This window comes from Somniosus microcephalus, chromosome 6 (genome assembly GCF_052327205.1).
Source record: "Somniosus microcephalus isolate GS21.2 chromosome 6, FLI_Smic_1.0, whole genome shotgun sequence".
Taxonomy (NCBI): Eukaryota; Metazoa; Chordata; class Chondrichthyes; order Squaliformes; family Somniosidae; genus Somniosus; species Somniosus microcephalus.
Genome location: NC_140992.1, coordinates 78,339,323 through 78,358,873, shown reverse-complemented (window position 1 = coordinate 78,358,873; position 19,551 = coordinate 78,339,323). Strand labels below are relative to the sequence as shown.

The 19,551-nt window shown below is 49.1% G+C and overlaps 1 protein-coding gene across 1 annotated transcript in view; it reads right to left on the bottom strand.

Moving 5' to 3' along the window:
• The window catches only part of LOC147115816 (UDP-GalNAc:beta-1,3-N-acetylgalactosaminyltransferase 1-like), a 485,760-nt gene extending 466,799 nt beyond the window's left edge, over positions 1-18,961 (bottom strand). Inside the window, exon 1 of the mRNA XM_085990406.1 lies at positions 18,905-18,961. The gene's annotated coding sequence lies outside the window, so the exon portion shown is untranslated. The remainder of the gene's footprint in view (positions 1-18,904) is intronic.
• Between the last annotated feature and the right edge of the window lie 590 nt (positions 18,962-19,551).

Below are 19,551 nucleotides of genomic sequence, written 5' to 3'. Positions count from 1 at the left end.
CGCGTCGGTCTCAGGCTGTTTCTGCTCTGGTCCCAGCCCCTCGGCTCGGCTGTGCAGTCCCGTCCCGGCCCGGTGTTTGTCCGAGTTTCTCCGACCCCGGAGTTTCTCGGGTTTCAGGCCCCGGGCTTGCTCTCTCTCCGGGCTTCTGCCCTGGTCCCAGCCCCTCGGCTCGGCTGTGCAGTCCCCGCCCGGCCCGGTGTTTGTTCGAGTTTCTCCGATCCCGGAGTTTCTCGGTTTTCAGGCCCCGGGCTTGCTCGCTCTCCGGGCCTCTGCCCTGGTCCCAGCCCCTCGGCTCGGCTGTGCAGTCCCGGCCCGGCCGAGTCTCTCCGACCCCGGAGTTTCTCGGGTTTCAGGCCCCGGGCTTGCTCGCTGTCCAGGCCCGACCCGATCCGGCACCCCTACCTCTCCACTCGCCTCCCTGACTGGCTCGGGCCGCTCCTCCCGGTCTGGGTCGACCCCTGCTGCCGCTCGCTCTCCCTCTCTCCGGTGCCTCGCTCGGCCCGGTTCCTCGGGCCTTTCTCCGGCTTCAGGCCCCGTGCTCCGGTTGACAGAGTCACACACCGTTCTCTCTGGTGTTCTCGCGACCTCGCTCTCTCTCTCTCTGTCCCCGGGCCTCACTGTGTCTCTGGGCCGGTCTCTCGGTCTCGGTCTCGGTGAGCCGGGCTGTGTCCCGGGTGTCTCCGGGCTCTCGGTGTCCTGGTGCCGGGTCGCTCGGTCCCTCTCTCTCTCTCCTACCGTCCCCCTCTCTCTCTCTCCTACCGTCCCTCTCTCTCTCTCCTACCGTCCCTCTCTCCTACCGTCCCTCTCTCTCTCCTGCCGTCCCTCCCTCTCTCCTATGCATTTCCTCCTAAAATGCGAAAAATTCAACACATCAAGAAACATATTATTCAACAAGCTAAGCCAAACAACCCCAGATTTCAAGGAATTGGATGATCTGTCAAAATTGAGATTAGTCCTAGGAGAAGGAGACAGACCATACCTTGGGGCCAAATATGTAACAACATGTCACAACCTGAGGACTGTTTAAAATTAAGACTGTTTAAAATTAATATTGAACGTACCAAATGAAGTACAAAGACTGTTTAAAATTAATATTGTTTAAAAGTAATATTGTATGTACCCAACAAATGTCAAATCGATTGACACCTACAGAATGTTGGAAAACTGTACCTTTTTGCTATGTAAGCTTTGGCAATATGGTTCTCTGTAAACTTTCATGCCAATAAAGCATTTTAATTGGATTAATTGGAATTGGATTGGGAGTAAGAGAGAGAGAGATTGGGAGTGTGAGAGAGAGAGAAATTGGGAGTGTGAGAGAGAGAGATTGGGAGTGTGAGAGAGAGATTGGGAGTGTGAGTGAGCGAGAGATTGGGAGTGTGAGTGAGCGAGAGATTGGGAGTGTGAGAGAGAGAGAGGCTGGGAGTGTGAGAGAGATTGGGAGTGTGAGAGAGAGAGAGATTGGGAGTGTGAGAGAGAGAGAGAGATTGGGAGTGTGAGAGAGAGAGAGATTGGGAGTGTGAGAGAGAGAGATTGGGAGTGTGAGAGAGAGAGAGATTGGGAGTGTGAGAGAGAGAGAGGCTGGGAGTGAGAGAGAGATTGGGAGTGTGAGAGAGACAGATTGGGAGTGTGAGAGAGAGAGACTGGGAGTGTGAGAGAGAGACTGGGAGTGTGAGAGAGAGACTGGGAGTGTGTGAGAGAGAGAGAGATTGGGAGTGTGAGAGAGAGATTGGGAGTGTGAGAGGGAGATTGGGAGTGTGAGAGAGAGAGAGATTGGGAGTGTGAGAGAGAGATTGGGAGTGTGAGAGAGAGAGAGATTGGGAGTGTGAGAGAGAGATTGGGAGTGTGAGAGAGCGAGAGATTGGGAGTGTGAGAGAGAGAGAGACTGGGAGTGTGCGAGAGAGAGAGAGATTGGGAGTGAGTGAGAGAGAGAGATTGGGAGTGTGAGAGAGAGAGATTGGGAGTGTGAGAGAGAGAGAGATTGGGAGTGTGAGAGAGAGAGATTGGGAATGTGAGAGAGAGAGAGATGGGGAGTGTGAGAGAGAGATGGGGAGTGTGAGAGAGAGATTGGAAGTGAGAGAGAGAGAGATTCGGAGTGTGAGAGAGAGATTGGAGTGTGTGAGAGAGAGACTGGGAGTGTGTGAGAGAGAGACTGGGAGTGTGAGAGAGAGAGAGAGAGATTGGGAGTGTGAGAGAGATAGATTGGGAGTGTGAGAGAGAGAGATTGGGAGTGTGAGAGAGAGACTGGGAGTGTGTGAGAGAGAGAGACTGGGAGTGTGAGAGAGAGAGAGAGAGATTGGGAGTGTGAGAGAGATAGATTGGGAGTGTGAGAGAGAGAGATTGGGAGTGTGAGAGAGAGACTGGGAGTGTGAGAGAGAGAGATTGGGAGTGAGAGAGAGAGAGAGATTGGGAGTGTGAGAGAGAGAGATTGGGAGTGTGCGAGAGAGAGAGATTGGGAGTGTGAGAGAGAGAGATTGGGAGTGTGAGAAAGAGATTGGGAGTGTGAGAGAGAGAGAGATTGGGAGTGTGAGAGAGAGATTGGGAGTGTGACAGAGAGAGAGATTGGGAGTGTGAGAGAGAGAGATTGGGAGTGTGAGAGAGAGAGAGATTGGGAGTGTGAGAGAGAGAGATTGGGAGTGTGAGAGAGAGAGGTTGGGAGTGTGAGAGAGAGAGATTGGGAGTGTGAGAGAGAGAGAGACTGGGAGTGTGAGAGAGAGACTGGGAGTGTGAGAGAGAGAGAGACTGGGAGTGTGAGAGAGAGAGAGACTGGGAGTGTGAGAGAGAGAGAGATGGGGAGTGTGAGAGAGAGATTGGAAGTGAGAGAGAGAGAGATTCGGAGTGTGAGAGAGAGAGATTGGGAGTGTGTGAGAGAGAGACTGGGAGTGTGTGAGAGAGAGAGACTGGGAGTGTGAGAGAGAGAGATTGGGAATGTGAGAGAGAGAGATTGGGAGTGTGAGAGAGAGACTGGGAGTGTGAGAGAGAGAGATTGGGAGTGTGCGAGAGAGAGAGATTGGGAGTGTGAGAAAGAGTTTGGGAGTGAAAGAGAGCGAGATTGGGAGTGTGTGAGAGAGAGATTGGGAGTGTGAGAGAGAGAGAGAGATTGGGAGTGTGAGAGAGAGAGATTGGGAGTGTGGGAGAGATTGGGAGTGTGAGAGAGAGAGAGATTGGGAGTGTGAGAGAGAGAGATTGGTGAGTGTGAGAGAGAGAGAGATTGGGAGTGTGGAGAGAGAGATTGGGAGTGTGAGAGAGAGAGATTGGAGGATGAGAGATAGATTGGGAGTGTGAGAGAGAGAGAGATTGGGAGTGAGAGAGAGAGAGAGAGATTGGGAGTGAGAGAGAGAGAGAGATTGGGAGTGAGAGAGAGAGAGAGATTGGGAGTGTGAGAGAGAGAGAGATTGGGAGTGTGAGAGAGAGAGAGAGAGAGACTGGGAGTGTGAGAGAGAGAGATTGGGAATGAGAGAGAGAGAGATTGGGAGTGGAGAGAGAGAGAGATTGGGAGTGTGAGAGAGAGAGAGAGAGAGATTGGGAGTGTGAGAGAGAGAGATTGGGAGTGTGAGAGAGAGAGAGAGAGATTGGGAGTGTGAGAGAGAGAGATTGGAGTGTGAGAGAGAGAGAGATTGGGAGTGTGAGAGAGAGATTGGGAGTGTGAGAGAGAGAGAGATTGGGAGTGTGAGAGAGAGAGATTGGGGAGTGTGAGAGAGAGAGAGATTGGGAGTGTGAGAGAGAGATTGGGAGTGAGAGAGCGAGAGATTGGGAGTGTGAGAGAGAGATTGGGAGTGTGAGAGAGAGACTGGGAGTGTGCGAGAGAGAGAGATTGGGGAGTGAGTGAGAGAGAGAGATTGGAGGTGAGAGAGAGAGAGATTGGGAGTAAGAGAGAGAGAGATTGGGAGTGTGAGAGAGAGAGATTGGGAGTGTGAGAGAGAGAGATTGGGAGTGTGAGAGAGAGAGAGATTGGGAGTGTGAGAGAGAGATTGGGAGTGTGAGAGAGCGAGAGATTGGGAGTGTGAGAGAGAGATTGGGAGTGTGAGAGAGAGACTGGGAGTGTGCGAGAGAGAGAGATTGGGAGTGAGTGAGAGAGAGAGATTGGGAGTGAGAGAGAGAGAGATTGGGAGTAAGAGAGAGAGAGATTGGGAGTGTGAGAGAGAGAGAGATTGGGAGTGTGAGAGAGAGAGATTGGGAGTGTGAGAGAGAGAGAGATTGGGAGTGAGAGAGAGAGAGACTGGGAGTGTGAGAGAGAGAGAGATTGGGAATGTGAGAGAGAGAGAGACTGGGAGTGTGTGAGAGAGAGATGGGGAGTGTGAGAGAGAGATTGGAAGTGAGAGAGAGAGAGATTCGGAGTGTGAGAGAGAGAGATTGGGAGTGTGTGAGAGAGAGAGACTGGGAGTGTGAGAGAGAGAGAGAGAGAGACTGGGAGTGTGAGAGAGAGAGAGAGATGGGGAGTGTGAGAGAGAGATGGGGAGTGTGAGAGAGAGAGATTGGGAGTGTGTGAGAGAGAGATTGGGAGTGTGAGAGAGAGAGAGATTGGGAGTGTGAGAGAGAGAGAGATTGGGAGTGTGAGAGAGAGAGATTGGGAGTGTGAGAGAGAGAGAGACTGGGAGTGTGAGAGAGAGATTGGGAGTGTGAGAGAGAGAGAGACTGGGAGTGAGAGAGAGAGAGATTGGGAGTGAGAGCGAGAGATTGGGAGTGAGAGAGAGAGATTGGGGTGTGTGTGAGAGAGAGAGAGAGAGACTGGGAGTGTGAGAGAGAGAGAGATTGGGAGTGTGTGAGAGAGAGAGATTGGGAGTGTGAGAGAGAGAGATTGGGAGTGTGAGAGAGAGAGAGATTGGGGAGTGTGAGAGAGAGAGATTGGGAGTGTGAGAGAGAGAGAGAGATTGGGAGTGTGAGAGAGAGAGATTGGGAGTGTGAGAGAGAGATTGGGAGTGTGAGAGAGATTGGGAGTGTGAGAGGAGAGAGAGATTGGGAGTGTGTGAGAGAGAGATTGGGAGTGTGAGAGAGAGAGATTGGGAGTGTGAGAGAGAGAGAGATTGGGAGTGAGAGAGAGATTGGGAGTGTGAGAGAGAGATTGGGAGTGTGAGAGAGAGAGAGACTGGGAGTGAGAGAGAGAGAGATTGGGAGTGAGAGCGAGAGATTGGGAGTGAGAGAGAGAGAGAGATTGGGAGTGTGTGAGAGAGAGAGAGAGAGAGATTGGGAGTGTGAGAGAGAGAGAGATTGGGAGTGTGTGAGAGAGAGAGATTGGGAGTGAGAGAGAGAGATTGGGAGTGTGTGAGAGATGAGAGATTGGGAGTGTGAGAGAGAGAGAGATTGGGAGTGAGAGAGAGAGAGATTGGGAGTGAGAGAGAGAGACTGGGAGTGTGAGAGAGAGATTGGGAGTGAGTGAGAGAGAGATTGGGAGTGAGAGAGTGAGAGATTGGGAGTAAGAGAGAGAGATTGGGAGTGTGAGAGAGAGAGAGATTGGGAGTGTGAGAGAGAGAGATTGGGTAGTGAGAGAGAGAGAGGCTGGAGTGTGAGAGAGAGAGAGGCTGGGAGTGTGAGAGAGAGAGAGATTGGGTGTGTGAGAGAGAGATTGGAATGTGAGAGAGAGACAGTTACGGAGTGTGTGAGAGAGAGACTGGGTGTGTGAGAGAGAGACTGGGTGTGTGAGAGAGAGGACTGGGAGCGTGAGAGAGAGACTGGGAGTGTGAGAGAGAGACGGAGTGTGTGAGAGAGAGAGACTGGGAGTGTGAGAGAGAGAGAGATTGGGAGTGTGAGAGAGAGATTGGGAGTGTGAGAGAGAGAGAGAGAGAGATTGGGAGTGTGAGAGAGAGAGATTGGGAGTGTGAGAGAGAGAGATTGGGAGTGAGAGAGAGAGGCTGGGAGTGTGAGAGAGAGAGAGGCTGGGAGTGTGAGAGAGAGAGATTGGGAGTGTGAGAGAGATTGGAAGTGAGAGAGAGACAGTTACGGAGGTGTGAGAGAGAGAGACTGGGAGTGTGAGAGAGAGACTGGGAGTGTGAGAGAGAGACTGGGAGTGTGAGAGAGACGGAGTGTGTGAGAGAGAGAGAGAGATTGGGAGTGTGAGAGAGAGAGATTGGAGTGTGAGAGAGAGAGATTGGGAGTGTGAGAGAGAGAGATTGGGAGTGTGAGAGAGAGATTGGGAGTGTGAGAGAGAGATTGGGAGTGTGAGAGAGAGAGAGATTGGGAGTGTGAGAGAGAGAGATTGGGAGTGTGAGAGAGAGAGAGATTGGGAGTGTGAGAGAGAGATTGGGAGTGTGAGCGAGCGAGAGATTGGGAGTGTGAGAGAGAGAGAGAGACTGGGAGTGTGCGAGAGAAAGAGATTGGGAGTGAGTGAGAGAGAGATTGGGAGTGTGAGAGAGAGAGATTGGGAGTGTGAGAGAGAGAGAGAGAGATTGGGAGTGAGAGAGAGAGAGAGACTGGGAGTGTGAGAGAGAGAGAGATTGGGAGTGTGAGAGAGAGAGAGATTGGGAATGTGAGAGAGAGAGAGATTGGGAGTGTGAGAGAGAGAGATTGGGAGTGTGAGAGAGAGAGACTGGGAGTGTGAGAGAGAGAGATAAATTGGGAGTGTGAGAGAGAGAGAGATTGGGAGTGTGAGAGAGAGAGAGATTGGAGTGTGAGAGAGATTGGGAGTGTGACAGAGAGAGAGATTGGGAGTGTGAGAGAGAGAGATTGGGAGTGTGAGAGAGAGAGAGATTGGGAATGTGAGAGAGAGATTGGGAGTGTCAGAGAGAGAGATTGGGAGTGAGAGAGACAGAGATTGGGAGTGCCAGAGAGAGAGATTGGGAGTGTGAGAGAGAGATAGGGAGTGTGTGAGAGAGAGAGATTGGGAGTGTGAGAGAGAGAGATTGGGAGTGTGAGAGAGAGAGATTGGGAGTGTGAGAGAGAGAGATTGGGAGTGTGAGAGAGAGAGATTGGGAGTGTGAGAGAGAGAGAGATTGGGAGTGTGAGAGAGAGAGAGATTGGGAGTGTGAGAGAGAGAGAGATTGGGAGTGTGAGAGAGAGAGATTGGGAGAGTGAGAGAGAGAGATTGGGAGTGTGAGAGAGAGAGATTGGGAGTGTGAGAGAGAGAGAGATTGGGAGTGTGAGAGAGAGAGAGATTGGGAGTGTGAGAGAGAGAGAGATTGGGAGTGTGAGAGAGAGATTGGGAGTGAGAGAGAGAGAGAGATTGGGAGTGTGAGAGAGAGAGACTGGGAGTGAGAGAGAGAGAGAGAGATTGGGAGTGTGAGAGAGAGAGAGAGATTGGGAGTGTGAGAGAGAGAGAGAGATTGGGAGTGTGAGAGAGAGAGAGATTGGGAGTGTGAGAGAGAGAGATTGGGAGTGTGAGAGAGAGAGACTGGGAGTGAGAGAGAGAGAGATTGGGAGTGAGAGCGAGAGATTGGGAGTGAGAGAGAGAGATTGGGAGTGAGAGAGAGAGATTGGGAGTGTGAGAGAGAGATTCGGAGTGTGTGAGAGAGAGAGAGAGAGACTGGGAGTGTGAGAGAGAGAGAGAGATTGGGAGTGTGAGAGAGAGAGAGAGATTGGGAGTGTGAGAGAGAGAGATTGGGAGTGTGAGAGAGAGATTGGGAGTGTGAGAGAGATTGGGAGTGTGAGAGAGAGAGAGATTGGGAGTGTGAGAGAGAGAGATTGGGAGTGTGAGAGAGAGAGATTGGGAGTGTGAGAGAGAGAGATTGGGAGTGAGAGAGAGATTGGGAGTGTGAGAGAGAGATTGGGAGTGTGAGAGAGAGAGAGACTGGGAGTGAGAGAGAGAGAGATTGGGAGTGAGAGCGAGAGATTGGGAGTGAGAGAGAGAGAGAGATTGGGAGTGTGTGAGAGAGAGAGAGAGAGAGATTGGGAGTGTGAGAGAGAGAGAGATTGGGAGTGTGTGAGAGAGAGAGATTGGGAGTGAGAGAGAGAGATTGGGAGTGTGTGAGAGAGAGAGATTGGGAGTGTGAGAGAGAGAGAGATTGGGAGTGAGAGAGAGAGAGATTGGGAGTGAGAGAGAGAGACTGGGAGTGTGAGAGAGAGATTGGGAGTGAGTGAGAGAGAGATTGGGAGTGAGAGAGTGAGAGATTGGGAGTAAGAGAGAGAGATTGGGAGTGTGAGAGAGAGAGAGATTGGGAGTGTGAGAGAGAGAGATTGGGAGTGAGAGAGAGAGAGGCTGGGAGTGTGAGAGAGAGAGAGGCTGGGAGTGTGAGAGAGAGAGAGATTGGGAGTGTGAGAGAGAGATTGGAAGTGAGAGAGAGACAGTTACGGAGTGTGTGAGAGAGAGACTGGGAGTGTGAGAGAGAGACTGGGAGTGTGAGAGAGAGACTGGGAGTGTGAGAGAGAGACTGGGAGTGTGAGAGAGAGACGGAGTGTGTGAGAGAGAGAGACTGGGAGTGTGAGAGAGAGAGAGATTGGGAGTGTGAGAGAGAGATTGGGAGTGTGAGAGAGAGAGAGAGAGAGATTGGGAGTGTGAGAGAGAGAGATTGGGAGTGTGAGAGAGAGAGATTGGGAGTGAGAGAGAGAGAGGCTGGGAGTGTGAGAGAGAGAGAGGCTGGGAGTGTGAGAGAGAGAGATTGGGAGTGTGAGAGAGAGATTGGAAGTGAGAGAGAGACAGTTACGGAGTGTGAGAGAGAGAGACTGGGAGTGTGAGAGAGAGACTGGGAGTGTGAGAGAGAGACTGGGAGTGTGAGAGAGACGGAGTGTGTGAGAGAGAGAGAGAGATTGGGAGTGTGAGAGAGAGAGATTGGGAGTGTGAGAGAGAGAGATTGGGAGTGTGAGAGAGAGAGATTGGGAGTGTGAGAGAGAGATTGGGAGTGTGAGAGAGAGAGAGATTGGGAGTGTGAGAGAGAGAGATTGGGAGTGTGAGAGAGAGAGAGATTGGGAGTGTGAGAGAGAGATTGGGAGTGTGAGCGAGCGAGAGATTGGGAGTGTGAGAGAGAGAGAGAGACTGGGAGTGTGCGAGAGAAAGAGATTGGGAGTGAGTGAGAGAGAGATTGGGAGTGTGAGAGAGAGAGATTGGGAGTGTGAGAGAGAGAGAGAGATTGGGAGTGAGAGAGAGAGAGAGACTGGGAGTGTGAGAGAGAGAGAGATTGGGAGTGTGAGAGAGAGAGAAATTGGGAATGTGAGAGAGAGAGAGATTGGGAGTGTGAGAGAGAGAGATTGGGAGTGTGAGAGAGAGAGACTGGGAGTGTGAGAGAGAGAGATAGATTGGGAGTGTGAGAGAGAGAGAGATTGAGAGTGTGAGAGAGAGAGAGATTGGGAGTGTGAGAGAGATTGGGAGTGTGACAGAGAGAGAGATTGGGAGTGTGAGAGAGAGAGATTGGGAGTGTGAGAGAGAGAGAGATTGGGAATGTGAGAGAGAGATTGGGAGTGTCAGAGAGAGAGATTGGGAGTGAGAGAGACAGAGATTGGGAGTGCCAGAGAGAGAGATTGGGAGTGTGAGAGAGAGATTGGGAGTGTGTGAGAGAGAGAGATTGGGAGTGTGAGAGAGAGAGATTGGGAGTGTGAGAGAGAGAGATTGGGAGTGTGAGAGAGAGAGATTGGGAGTGTGAGAGAGAGAGAGATTGGGAGTGTGAGAGAGAGAGAGATTGGGAGTGTGAGAGAGAGAGAGATTGGGAGTGTGAGAGAGAGATTGGGAGTGAGAGAGAGAGAGAGATTGGGAGTGTGAGAGAGAGAGACTGGGAGTGAGAGAGAGAGAGAGAGATTGGGAGTGTGAGAGAGAGAGAGAGATTGGGAGTGTGAGAGAGAGAGAGAGATTGGGAGTGTGAGAGAGAGAGAGATTGGGAGTGTGAGAGAGAGAGATTGGGAGTGTGAGAGAGAGAGAGACTGGGAGTGAGAGAGAGAGAGATTGGGAGTGAGAGCGAGAGATTGGGAGTGAGAGAGAGAGATTGGGAGTGAGAGAGAGAGATTGGGAGTGTGAGAGAGAGATTCGGAGTGTGTGAGAAATCGATTGACACCTACAGAATGTTGGAAAACTGTACCTTTTTGCTATGTAAGCTTTGGCAATATGGTTCTCTGTAAACTTTCATGCCAATAAAGCATTTGAACTGAGAGAGAGAGACTGGGAGTGTGAGAGAGAGAGAGAGATTGGGAGTGTGTGAGAGAGAGAGATTGGGAGTGTGAGAGAGAGAGATTGGGAGTGTGAGAGAGAGAGAGATTGGGAGTGTGAGAGAGAGATTGGGAGTGTCAGAGAGAGAGATTGGGAGTGAGAGAGACAGAGATTGGGAGTGTGAGAGAGAGAGATTGGGAGTGTGAGAGAGAGAGATTGGGAGTGTGAGAGAGAGAGAGAGATTGGGAGTGTGAGAGAGAGAGAGATTGGGAGTGTGAGAGAGAGATTGGGAGTGTGAGAGAGATTGGGAGTGTGAGAGAGAGAGAGATTGGGAGTGTGAGAGAGAGAGATTGGGAGTGTGAGAGAGAGAGATTGGGAGTGTGAGAGAGAGAGATTGGGAGTGAGAGAGAGATTGGGAGTGTGAGAGAGAGATTGGGAGTGTGAGAGAGAGAGAGACTGGGAGTGAGAGAGAGAGAGATTGGGAGTGAGAGCGAGAGATTGGGAGTGAGAGAGAGAGAGAGATTGGGAGTGTGTGAGAGAGAGAGAGAGAGATTGGGAGTGTGAGAGAGAGAGAGATTGGGAGTGTGTGAGAGAGAGAGATTGGGAGTGAGAGAGAGAGATTGGGAGTGTGTGAGAGAGAGAGATTGGGAGTGTGAGAGAGAGAGAGATTGGGAGTGAGAGAGAGAGAGATTGGGAGTGAGAGAGAGAGACTGGGAGTGTGAGAGAGAGATTGGGAGTGAGTGAGAGAGAGATTGGGAGTGAGAGAGTGAGAGATTGGGAGTAAGAGAGAGAGATTGGGAGTGTGAGAGAGAGAGAGAGATTGGGAGTGTGAGAGAGAGAGATTGGGAGTGAGAGAGAGAGAGGCTGGGAGTGTGAGAGAGAGAGAGGCTGGGAGTGTGAGAGAGAGAGAGATTGGGAGTGTGAGAGAGAGATTGGAAGTGAGAGAGAGACAGTTACGGAGTGTGTGAGAGAGAGACTGGGAGTGTGAGAGAGAGACTGGGAGTGTGAGAGAGAGACTGGGAGTGTGAGAGAGAGACGGAGTGTGTGAGAGAGAGAGACTGGGAGTGTGAGAGAGAGAGAGATTGGGAGTGTGAGACAGAGATTGGGAGTGTGAGAGAGAGAGAGAGAGAGATTGGGAGTGTGAGAGAGAGAGATTGGGAGTGTGAGAGAGATTGGGAGTGTGAGAGAGAGAGAGATTGGGAGTGTGAGAGAGAGAGATTGGGAGTGTGAGAGAGAGAGAGATTGGGAGTGTGAGAGAGAGAGATTGGGAGTGTGAGAGAGAGAGATTGGGAGGATGAGAGAGAGATTGGGAGTGTGAGAGAGAGAGAGATTGGGAGTGAGAGAGAGAGAGAGAGATTGGGAGTGAGAGAGAGAGAGAGATTGGGAGTGAGAGAGAGAGAGAGATTGGGAGTGTGAGAGAGAGAGAGATTGGGAGTGTGAGAGAGAGAGAGAGAGAGACTGGGAGTGTGAGAGAGAGAGATTGGGAATGAGAGAGAGAGAGATTGGGAGTGTGAGAGAGAGAGATTGGGAGTGTGAGAGAGAGAGAGAGAGATTGGGAGTGTGAGAGAGAGAGATTGGGAGTGTGAGAGAGAGAGAGAGAGAGATTGGGAGTGTGAGAGAGAGAGATTGGGAGTGTGAGAGAGAGAGAGATTGGGAGTGTGAGAGAGAGATTGGGAGTGTGAGAGAGAGAGAGATTGGGAGTGTGAGAGAGAGAGATTGGGAGTGTGAGAGAGAGAGAGAGATTGGGAGTGTGAGAGAGAGATTGGGAGTGAGAGAGCGAGAGATTGGGAGTGTGAGAGAGAGATTGGGAGTGTGAGAGAGAGACTGGGAGTGTGCGAGAGAGAGAGATTGGGAGTGAGTGAGAGAGAGAGATTGGGAGTGAGAGAGAGAGAGATTGGGAGTAAGAGAGAGAGAGATTGGGAGTGTGAGAGAGAGAGAGATTGGGAGTGTGAGAGAGAGAGATTGGGAGTGTGAGAGAGAGAGAGATTGGGAGTGTGAGAGAGAGATTGGGAGTGTGAGAGAGCGAGAGATTGGCAGTGTGAGAGAGAGATTGGGAGTGTGAGAGAGAGACTGGGAGTGTGCGAGAGAGAGAGATTGGGAGTGAGTGAGAGAGAGAGATTGGGAGTGAGAGAGAGAGAGATTGGGAGTAAGAGAGAGAGAGATTGGGAGTGTGAGAGAGAGAGAGATTGGGAGTGTGAGAGAGAGAGATTGGGAGTGTGAGAGAGAGAGAGATTGGGAGTGAGAGAGAGAGAGACTGGGAGTGTGAGAGAGAGAGAGATTGGGAATGTGAGAGAGAGAGAGACTGGGAGTGTGTGAGAGAGAGAGATGGGGAGTGTGAGAGAGAGATTGGAAGTGAGAGAGAGAGAGATTCGGAGTGTGAGAGAGAGAGATTGGGAGTGTGTGAGAGAGAGAGACTGGGAGTGTGAGAGAGAGAGAGAGAGACTGGGAGTGTGAGAGAGAGAGAGAGATGGGGAGTGTGAGAGAGAGATGGGGAGTGTGAGAGAGAGAGATTGGGAGTGTGTGAGAGAGAGATTGGGAGTGTGAGAGAGAGAGAGATTGGGAGTGTGAGAGAGAGAGAGATTGGGAGTGTGAGAGAGAGAGATTGGGAGTGTGAGAGAGAGAGAGACTGGGAGTGTGAGAGAGAGATTGGGAGTGTGAGAGAGAGAGAGACTGGGAGTGAGAGAGAGAGAGATTGGGAGTGAGAGCGAGAGATTGGGAGTGAGAGAGAGAGATTGGGAGTGTGTGAGAGAGAGAGAGAGAGACTGGGAGTGTGAGAGAGAGAGAGATTGGGAGTGTGTGAGAGAGAGAGATTGGGAGTGTGAGAGAGAGAGATTGGGAGTGTGAGAGAGAGAGAGATTGGGAGTGTGAGAGAGAGAGATTGGGAGTGTGAGAGAGAGAGAGAGATTGGGAGTGTGAGAGAGAGAGATTGGGAGTGTGAGAGAGAGATTGGGAGTGTGAGAGAGATTGGGAGTGTGAGAGAGAGAGAGATTGGGAGTGTGAGAGAGAGAGATTGGGAGTGTGAGAGAGAGAGATTGGGAGTGTGAGAGAGAGAGATTGGGAGTGAGAGAGAGATTGGGAGTGTGAGAGAGAGATTGGGAGTGTGAGAGAGAGAGAGACTGGGAGTGAGAGAGAGAGAGATTGGGAGTGAGAGCGAGAGATTGGGAGTGAGAGAGAGAGAGAGATTGGGAGTGTGTGAGAGAGAGAGAGAGAGATTGGGAGTGTGAGAGAGAGAGAGATTGGGAGTGTGTGAGAGAGAGAGATTGGGAGTGAGAGAGAGAGATTGGGAGTGTGTGAGAGAGAGAGATTGGGAGTGTGAGAGAGAGAGAGATTGGGAGTGAGAGAGAGAGAGATTTGGAGTGAGAGAGAGAGACTGGGAGTGTGAGAGAGAGATTGGGAGTGAGTGAGAGAGAGATTGGGAGTGAGAGAGTGAGAGATTGGGAGTAAGAGAGAGAGATTGGGAGTGTGAGAGAGAGAGAGATTGGGAGTGTGAGAGAGAGAGATTGGGAGTGAGAGAGAGAGAGGCTGGGAGTGTGAGAGAGAGAGAGGCTGGGAGTGGGAGAGAGAGAGAGATTGGGTGTGTGAGAGAGAGATTGGAAGTGAGAGAGAGACAGTTACGGAGTGTGTGAGAGAGAGACTGGGTGTGTGAGAGAGAGACTGGGTGTGTGAGAGAGAGACTGGGAGTGTGAGAGAGAGACTGGGAGTGTGAGAGAGAGACGGAGTGTGTGAGAGAGAGAGACTGGGAGTGTGAGAGAGAGAGAGATTGGGAGTGTGAGAGAGAGATTGGGAGTGTGAGAGAGAGAGAGAGAGAGATTGGGAGTGTGAGAGAGAGATTGGGAGTGTGAGAGAGAGAGATTGGGAGTGAGAGAGAGAGAGGCTGGGAGTGTGAGAGAGAGAGAGGCTGGGAGTGTGAGAGAGAGAGATTGGGAGTGTGAGAGAGAGATTGGAAGTGAGAGAGAGACAGTTACGGAGTGTGAGAGAGAGAGACTGGGAGTGTGAGAGAGAGACTGGGAGTGTGAGAGAGAGACTGGGAGTGTGAGAGAGACGGAGTGTGTGAGAGAGAGAGAGAGATTGGGAGTGTGAGAGAGAGAGATTGGGAGTGTGAGAGAGAGAGATTGGGAGTGTGAGAGAGAGAGATTGGGAGTGTGAGAGAGAGATTGGGAGTGTGAGAGAGAGATTGGGAGTGTGAGAGAGAGAGAGATTGGGAGTGTGAGAGAGAGAGATTGGGAGTGTGAGAGAGAGAGAGATTGGGAGTGTGAGAGAGAGATTGGGAGTGTGAGCGAGCGAGAGATTGGGAGTGTGAGAGAGAGAGAGAGACTGGGAGTGTGCGAGAGAAAGAGATTGGGAGTGAGTGAGAGAGAGATTGGGAGTGTGAGAGAGAGAGATTGGGAGTGTGAGAGAGAGAGAGAGAGATTGGGAGTGAGAGAGAGAGAGAGACTGGGAGTGTGAGAGAGAGAGAGATTGGGAGTGTGAGAGAGAGAGAGATTGGGAATGTGAGAGAGAGAGAGATTGGGAGTGTGAGAGAGAGAGATTGGGAGTGTGAGAGAGAGAGACTGGGAGTGTGAGAGAGAGAGATAGATTGGGAGTGTGAGAGAGAGAGAGATTGGGAGTGTGAGAGAGAGAGAGATTGGGAGTGTGAGAGAGATTGGGAGTGTGACAGAGAGAGAGATTGGGAGTGTGAGAGAGAGAGATTGGGAGTGTGAGAGAGAGAGAGATTGGGAATGTGAGAGAGAGATTGGGAGTGTCAGAGAGAGAGATTGGGAGTGAGAGAGACAGAGATTGGGAGTGCCAGAGAGAGAGATTGGGAGTGTGAGAGAGAGATTGGGAGTGTGTGAGAGAGAGAGATTGGGAGTGTGAGAGAGAGAGATTGGGAGTGTGAGAGAGAGAGATTGGGAGTGTGAGAGAGAGAGATTGGGAGTGTGAGAGAGAGAGATTGGGAGTGTGAGAGAGAGAGAGATTGGGAGTGTGAGAGAGAGAGAGATTGGGAGTGTGAGAGAGAGAGAGATTGGGAGTGTGAGAGAGAGAGATTGGGAGAGTGAGAGAGAGAGATTGGGAGTGTGAGAGAGAGAGATTGGGAGTGTGAGAGAGAGAGAGATTGGGAGTGTGAGAGAGAGAGAGATTGGGAGTGTGAGAGAGAGAGAGATTGGGAGTGTGAGAGAGAGATTGGGAGTGAGAGAGAGAGAGAGATTGGGAGTGTGAGAGAGAGAGACTGGGAGTGAGAGAGAGAGAGAGAGATTGGGAGTGTGAGAGAGAGAGAGAGATTGGGAGTGTGAGAGAGACCTCTATGACGAAATACATCTACTCAAACAGCGGATGTGGGTCTTCGCAAGAAACCTCATAAACACTGCCAAAAGACACAGCCCTCCCACCCCCCCTACCATTGGGAGCCCAAACAGGACCACCAATGTCCCCCACCCCCCTTTACAAAACCGACAACAGAACCGTGCTTTTATACCTGACCCAAGACCCCCCTCTAGACCACAGACTGTAGACCAAGAACTGAGAAAGATCATGACGATGCTGAACAGCCTGATAGAAAGCCGGAGAAATTATTAATATTGTTATTTATCATTATCATTATTGTTATCTTATCAGTATTATTACTATTATTAGATAGATATATGTGCATGCCTCATGAAATTTATACTAAATCATCACTTAGCATTATAGAAAATAGTGTTTCCACACTCATCCCACAAAATAGGTCCATTTTATTTTGTTTTATTGAACTATATAAATGCGTTCTTTCCACATAAGCTGCTGGAATATCCAGGGCCTCCGCTCCTCAACTTTTGGGATGAAGAGTACAGACCCTGAATTCCTAAAAGCTATAAAAGACATTGATATAATTGTGTTAACAGAAACATGGTGCCAAAAGGACATGCCGACCCACTGTCCTCCAATGTACCATGAAATCATTGTGCCCTCAGTAAAGAACACTAAAACACGCAAGGGCAGAACCTCCGGGGGAATATTGGTGTGGTATAAGGGAGAACTGGACAAACACATCTCACCGGTAAAACAGGGGAAATCACACGTATGGCTAAAACTAGATAAAAATATAGGAATAGCAAAAAAAGATGTTTACTTATGTGCGATCTACATACCTCCAATAGATTCGCCATATTTCGAAGAGGAGTTATTTGATACTCTCCACATGGAAATCAGCCATTTCCAGGCCCAAGGAAAGGTGATAATATGTGGGGACCTAAATGCAAGGACCGGTTGTGAACCTGACTTCATAGACCCACAGGGAAACAACCATGTGTTTGGCCAGACCCCTTTAGATGTCACACCAGCCATCGCAAATCGGAACAACCTTGATCGTGAAATAAACAAAAGCGGTAGGGAGGTAGTGCAACTCTGCCGAGCCTTAGGCCTGTACATAGTTAATGGTAGGTTCAGAGGGGACTCCCAAGGGAGACTCACATACTCCTCAACTCTTGGGTCTAGTGTGGTGGACTATACAATCACTGACCTGGACCCCTGCGATATCAACGCATTCACTGTCAGGCAACAATCCCCCCTCTCAGACCATAACCAAATAAATGTGTACCTTAAACTTTCTGCCCAAACTACAGACACAAAAAAGGAACACAGTAAGCTACATAAAATAAACCAGACATACAGATGGGCCCCAGACAGTGGAGATAAATTCATCACAGCACTAAATTCACCTGATCTCACAAGTAAAATTTCAAAATTTAAAGAAAATCTATATGAGATCACCAGAGATGGTGTAAACACGGCCATAGAGGATATAAATATGATCTTCCATGAGGCAGCTGTAAAAGCCGACCTCGTGAAACAGAAGAGGAAGCATCACAAAAGACAAAATAAAAATATGAAATGGTTTGACCACGAATGCAAAAATGCCAGAAAAGACCTGAGAAAAATATCAAACCAAAAGCATCGGCAACCAAACAATCCGGACCTACGTACTAGATACAATGAAACCCTCAAAAGATATAAACACACCATTAGGAACAAAACACAAAACTATACCCACAAAATACTCGAAGAAATAGAAAACTCCACCAATCCAAAACAATTCTGGGAAATGTGGAATAACCTGAGTACAACACAATTGCAAGCATTACCAATCCAAGATGGCGACATCTGGAGAACACATTTTGAAAACCTCTACAAAGACATCCCAAAAAACAAAACAAACCCAAGTCAACATCAGGTCACAGAAAAACTCCACACATTAGAAGCAACAATTAAAGACAACCAAAACCCTCTAGACTCCCCAATCACATGGAAAGAACTGGCCACAAAAACAAAATCTCTCCACCTAAAGAAAGCCTGTGGCCCAGACAACATCAAAAATGAAATGCTAAAGTTCAGCAATATGGAGATGCAGAGTGCGATACTCAAACTATTCAACATCATATTACGCTCAGGCTGTTTTCCCGATATCTGGTGCCAAGGACTAATCTCCCCCATATATAAAAGTGGAAACAAATCAGACCCAAATAACTACCGCGGCATCTGTGTCAACAGTTGTCTAGGGAAGTTATTCTGCAGTATTCTAAATAGTAGATTACTTGATTTTCTTAACAAACATAATATCCTCAGAAAAAACCAAATAGGCTTTCTTCCAAAACACCGCACCGCCGACCATATCTATACCCTTCACACCCTCATTGAAAAACATAAACACCAAACAAAAAATGGGAAAATATTCGCCTGTTTCATCGACTTCAAGAAAGCCTTTGACTCTATATGGCACGAAGGGCTCTATTATAAACTTCTTCAGTGTGGAATAGGGGGCAAAGTCTATGACCTTATTAAATCAATGTATCTGAAAAACAAATGCGGGGTCAAAATTGGAGACAAACGCACCGATTTCTTCACCCAGAGAAGAGGCGTCCGGCAGGGCTGCAATTTGAGCCCGACCCTGTTCAACATATACATAAATGAATTAGCAGACATGCTGGAGCAAAGCGAGTCACCAGGTCTCCGTCTCCTGGATGGAGAAGTGAAGTCCCTGTTCTATGCGGACGACCTGGTTCTGCTGTCTCCCACAGAACAGGGATTACAGCAACAACTAGACCTACTCGACAAATACTGCCAAAATTGGGCTCTAACAGTAAATCTAAAGAAAACCAACATCATGATTTTTCAGAAAAGACCCAGATGTCAGGAAAACAAATACCAGTTTACCCTCAGTGATACCACTATAGAACACACTATGAGCTACACCTACCTTGGTCTAACTATTACAGCATCAGGGAGCTTCAGCATAGCAGTGAATGCACTAAAAGAAAAAGCCCGAAGAGCCCTATATGCAATAAAAAGAAAATTCTACAACATCCAAATCCCAATCAAAATCTGGCTCAAAATTTTTGACAGCATAATCCTGCCCATTGCACTGTACGGTAGTGAAGTATGGGGCCCGCTAAATCACCAAAGCTACACTAAATGGGAAAAACACACAATAGAAGCCCTACATGCAGAATTCTGCCGAAGCATCCTTCGCACCCAAAGAAAAACGCCAACAAATGCATGCAGAGCCGAACTAGGCAGATACCCACTGATAATAAACATCCAAAAACGAGCACTAAACTTCCTAAATCACCTCAAATCTAGCTCCCCAGACACCCTTCATTTCAAAGCCTTTCAGACCCAAGAGCTAAACCCAGAAAAGAGTCCCCTGAGTCAGCTGCTACTGAAACTAAGTACTCAGCCGGACCCTGACCAGCCCCAGACCAACACAGCCGTCCAAACACCAATCCGAGTGAACCAAATCATTAAACAATGCAAAGAAACCTACCTGGAACATTGGAACAAAATAACCGAAAACCAAAGCAGATTAGAATGTTACCGGGCCCTAAAAAGAGAATATAAACTGGCAGACTACCTCACGACCATCAGAGACACAAAACAGAGACAGACCCTCACCAGGTACAGACTAAGCGACCACCAACTGGAAATTGAAAAAGGCAGATACAAGAAATCCTGGCAGCCTAGAGAGAATAGAATATGCGATCAATGTCTGGCTGGCGAGGTTGAAACAGAAATGCATTTCCTCCTAAAATGCGAAAAATTCAACACATCAAGAAACATATTATTCAACAAGCTAAGCCAAACAACCCCAGATTTCAAGGAATTGGATGATCTGTCAAAATTGAGATTAGCCCTAGGAGAAGGAGACAGACCATACCTTGGGGCTAAATATGTAACAACATGTCACAACCTGAGGACTGTTTAAAAGTAAGACTGTTTAAAATTAATATTGAACGTACCAAATGAAGTAGAAAGACTGTTTAAAATTAATATTGTTTAAAAGTAATATTGTATATACCCAACAAATGTCAAATCGATTGACACCTACAGAATGTTGGAAAACTGTACCTTTTTGCTATGTAAGCTTTGGCAATATGGTTCTCTGTAAACTTTCATGCCAATAAAGCATTTGAACTGAACTGAACTGAACTGAGAGAGATTGGGAGTGTGAGAGAGAGAGAGATTGGGAGTGTGAGAGAGAGAGATTGGGAGTGTGAGAGAGAGAGAGACTGGGAGTGAGAGAGAGAGAGATTGGGAGTGAG